Consider the following 5,313-nt stretch of genomic DNA (forward strand, 5'->3'; position numbering starts at 1 on the left):
GATTTCTGCAATATAAAAGTGTTTTAAGGTCCTAATGCTCCTAACCTTAAACAGACAACCTTGTTGATTTCTGCAATATAAAAGTGTTTTAAGGTCCTTGCCCCTAAAACTAAAGCTGTAAAGGCTAAACTTAAACGATTCAGGGATTTTCTGCTTTCTATGCTGCATTTTGCGACAGTGGCGTTGGATGTTAGTTGGATGTAGGAGTTTGCCCTGAAATTGAAGGATTGACGGTTCAAGCCCCGGCTCCGACTTAAATTGACATTGTGTCCTTGGGCAACACACTTCACCTGCATTGACTGCTGATGGTGGTCAGACGGCCCGGTGGCACCAGTGTACAGCAGCCCTGCTTCTGTCAGTGAGCCCCAGGGCAGCTGTGGCTACAATGTAGCTTGCCACCATCAGTGTGTGAGTGAGTGCGTGAATGGGTGAATGAATGTAGTGTAAAGCGCTTTGGTCAAGTCTCCTGACTTGAGTAAAGGTGCTATATAAGTACATGCCATTTACCATTTTACCATTTACCATTTTGAGTAATTGTACCCATTATAGTGGTGTTAAAGATCAGCCCTCTGTGTTCACACCTTGAAGCTTTCTCTCTCTGGTTCTCTTCCCTAAAAAGAGATCCCTCATCACAAACTCTTCAAATAACCCTTCATAACTTATATGTATTAAATAACCATAAAACATGACAACAGGTTTTGATAGTCAAATAGTTGTAGTTTTTTTTTTTAAGTCATATAATTACAAATAGATGATTGCAATAAATAATTTTAGTTTTGGTGTAAACATACCATAGGGTTCTGAATCAATATTCTGTCAAATGTTATGTATTTATTCATTTACTAAATTGTGATTAGAGTTGAACAAATTTGACCTTAACACCCCTGTAAAACCACTGTTATTGGTTCATTGTGTTGTTTACTGTAACGCAGCTAACCTGCATATTTCATGTTTTTATTAATCTCAACAAAGCCAGTTGTGATGTATTCATCACATATATTATTATCAGGCATTTTTCTGGTAATGCAAGTTAGAGTGTCTCAATGTGAATGTTTCTGAAATCAGAATCAAAACTTTGCATGCTATTTACAAATCTTTCTCCCCTCACAGCTCTGGCCATGCTTGGATTAAAAGACTTCAACGAATGCCCCGAAGGTGCAAATGAAGACAGAATATCCCGTGAAACCTTTAAAACTGAAGCGTGGGTGCACGTTGCTGAGTCTATTATGTCAGGCATTTTTTACATGTCTTTTCCTGTGAGTTCATATTGTGATTTCTTTTTAGGATTGACGCTCTGCAAAGAAGCTCAGCAACATATGCACACATCTGAGGATATGTTTTCTGTTTGAAAAGGCCATTTATTTACTGTTCATTAATGTTTGCAAAGCCGTTATCAAAAGTCACCCTGCTAGGATTGAAAAGAAAAGGCTGGAGAATTTAATCCTGCAGGATATCCAGAAATTTCTGTTGAATTCTTGCTTTTATGATGTAATTTTTGTTTTGTCATTTCGTTGTAAACATGAACTAATACATTATTTAGCTTTCACTTTTGTGAAATAGTCTTTCCCTGTTGGTAAAAAAAATCTTGTTGGTGCCAGAATCACCAAAAACAAATGTTTGACATAACAACAATCCATTTTTTACTGTAAAGCTTTAATATTATGCACACTAACCAGTGGCGGTTCTAAAGGAAATTTACCAGGGGGGCAGGACGGGATGGATGTTTTCTTTATGGGGGCAGAGAGCAAGAAAAGTACCAAAACACACACTGAAAATCAGGGCAAGAGTTCTTTGTTTAGTAAATCAACTGAGCAACAAAGCCAAGGTTTTAGATGCCTGATCGAATGAAAACTTTGATCCAATCTCAATAGAGATGAAAATTAACACTCACTGTCATTCCTAAATAACTGTTCAAGAAAATTGTAGCGGTGAAATATAAGAATATTCCAAGGGAAAAATCAGTTATGGTCTGTCGATGCAAAACATCATTAAAGAATGATTGCCATTGATTTAAATATTATAATTTCGGCATTTGCAGCAAGATGCTACATATCTTCTACAAGTCTGTGGTAGAGAGTTTGATCTCCGCTTCCATCCTCTGCTGGGTAACAGTATCAGAGCTAATGAGTTAAAAAAGCTCAACAAGCTGATAAAGAAGGCCGGCTCTGTTCTAGGAAGTCATATAGAACCTCTGGAGATGATTTCACAAAGAATAATTCTTCATAAAGTGAAGAAAATTATGCACAATAGCGAGCATCCTCTCCAGAAAATGTACAAAAGAGTGTCTTCAGTCAGAGGCTTCATCAGATCCGGTGAAAGACAGACCTCTACAGGAGATCCTTCCAGCCTACACAGCAACTGTTTATAAATATAACGTATGAGTTGCTGCAACATTTAATTTCTCATTGGGACTAATAAATAATTTTTGAAGTCAATTGAATTGTATAAGACAACATTTAAGAATTAGGGTTTGGCTTTTTTATTTTGGGATATAATGTAATCAGAATAGAATAGAAAATCCCTTTATTGTCCCACAATGGGGAAATTGTGTTACCGCAGCAGAAGATTGTAGGATAATTGGTCACTCAAATGCGGACCTTAGAAAAGTGTATAAAATTAACAGAATAAGTTACAGAATTAAGAAAATAAATGAAATACTGCACACCACAGTGTTTTTACAATATAAATACTGAGCATCTGCAGAATAAACTATCAATATACAGCTTTGGACATTTTTACGATAATGGATGTTTGAAAATACCAGCAATAGAGATGTGCAAAATGACAGCAGCAGGTCATTTAACTGACTAAGGTAGAAACTGCAGAAATCAGCATGAATGTAACAACTTATAGAGGTTTTTATGAAGGACCAAAACTCACATAAATAAAAAAAGCAGGAAAAATGCATGTATAGGGAAAATATTTATATATGTACAGTATATATATTACTGCTTTTATTTTTTTATTATGTCAGTGTTGGTCCTCCACAGATTTTATAATCAGATTGTTTCTAAAATGAAGGGAAATGGCAGATATCTATCCCTTGTGGAAATAAAAGATCTCTGTTTTGGATTCCGTAATTTCAAAAAACATAATCTTGATTTCCAAGTATAAAACACTTAAGTTTAGGTCTGGTCCTCTTACACAAAGGAAACGTTTGTATTCTAAAGTGAAATCTGTCTATCAGGGGTCTTCAACGTTTTCCAGGCCAAGGACCCCAAACTGATGGTTAGATGGAGCAGGGATCCCCTAATTATATATATTGTATGAAATAGTGTTCTATCAAACTGGTCCTATCGTCACTCTATTACAGATGGAGTAATGTAACTAAAGTAATTTCTCCCCGGGATTATTAAAGTATTTCTGATTCCTGGTTGATGGGACAGGTGTTTTGAATGAAACGGTGTCCAGCTTGAAAGAGCTCCTGTGTGTCGCTGAATGTGTGCATTAATGACTGAAAGACATCTTCTGCCTCCATTTATCTGTTTACTTCAGTCTGTTGAATTCATGTTAATGTGGATTTAAAGACATTTCAATTAGTGGAAAAAATTGCAGGAGGGAATAAAAAAAACAACTCTTATTAACCAAAACTTTAGCGACCTGCATGCAGTACCTCTGTGGAACCCCTAGGGGTCGCGGACCCCCTGTTGAAGACCTTCGTGTTTCACACAGCGGTGTGCTGCTGGTGAAGGCGTACCGGAAGGGGCGTGGCCAGGAAGTGACATGGCTGCCTCCTTATACGGATGCTCCTCGGTTACTTTGTAGGTTAAACTAGTTTTCCATTTCCACGGAAAGTTTCGTCGTAAGTTTTTGGGGGCAGCGGAGCTCAGCATGGGCAGCGTCCATGCCAGGGTAAGGACACGTCTGTCCGGCGCGCGGGCCGGTTTAGCTAGCAGCCTGACCTCTGGGAGCTTTTTATCTGACAGAGCAGCTTCTGCAGGCCCTACACGCTAAACTCTCTAACATGCCGAGAACTTAAAGCAGAACACTATTAATATCAGCTCAAAGTTTTCTAATCTTAACGAACTCCTGTTAAGTGTAATAAAATCAGCTGTTTATGGTTATAAACTCCCATCAGTGATACTAAACAGATGGAGCAGGAGTCTCTATGCTGTTATGTTCTAACTATGCAGCAGGAAAATGCCTTAAAACCAGGACTGAAACAATTCATCCATTATTTGAATAATCCTCAACTAATTTAGTTATACATTAATTGTTAACAGGAGTATAGAGACTCTGAAACATGCCTATAGCTGACTGAGTGACCCACTTAGAGCAAGAGAATTATACCAAAATTGTAAAATTTTATATATATATATATATATATATATATATATATATATATATATATAGATACGAATATGATTTACATTTTACAATTCATTTTCCAATAAAACTTTTTCATCTGTAAATGACCAGCAGTCTGCTGTAAAAAAAAAAAGACAGTGATACAGACTCTAAGCAGGGCAAAAAAATTAATAAAATAAACCAATAGATCATGATCAGAGCCCCAGTGAAAATTAGCTTCTCTACAAAGAAAGTTAGGCAAGTTTAGACTCAATAAGTCTAATAAAAAACCTAGTTTTAAAAAGAACCTGAGGTTTGTGACAGTTCAGTTCAATAATTTCTGCGAAAGGCTTTCTTTGCACCAGTTTTAATGCAGTGCTACCTTTAATAATACTCTCCATTAAACCCCATAGTATAATGTGTTCCTTGCATATTAATATTTAATGTTATTATTGTGTTAATCTTATATTTAATGTTATTATTTGAAACAGTGACATTTATTCCTACTGCAGCCTGAAGCTGTGGAGTTTGATTTTAATATCCTACTGTTTGCAATGTGTTTGTTATGATATATTGACAAGTAGAAATTTGATATGGAAAGAAATTTGTTGTAGGTCTCAAATACCCTAATGTGAAGTAGGGATGAAAAAAAATATTCTGATTATTTAATCCTTATCTGAAGAATAGAAACTCTAAAACATGCCTTTAGCTGACAGAACGACCCACTTAAAGCAGTTATTATACCAAAACTGTAAAGAAATATATAAAAAAGATTTGCATTCAAGATGGAAAAAAAAAAGCTTCATCTGTCAGGCCACTCTTTCCAGAACTCAAATGGAATAATATATTTAATATAATATATATGCATAATAATCTTTAATTACAGCCCTAATGTGAAGGATACTTTACATTTTTGCCATTTTGTTCTTTTAAAATAACACAAGTATAACAAGTCAGTCTAAGCTGCTTTATTAGTCTGTCTGTGCTTTAGCAGTTATTTCCCAAATAAAAAAAAGGTTTTAAACA

This window comes from Cyprinodon variegatus, unplaced genomic scaffold, assembly GCF_000732505.1.
Source record: "Cyprinodon variegatus isolate N-32 unplaced genomic scaffold, C_variegatus-1.0 Scaffold370, whole genome shotgun sequence".
Lineage (NCBI taxonomy): Eukaryota > Metazoa > Chordata > Actinopteri > Cyprinodontiformes > Cyprinodontidae > Cyprinodon > Cyprinodon variegatus.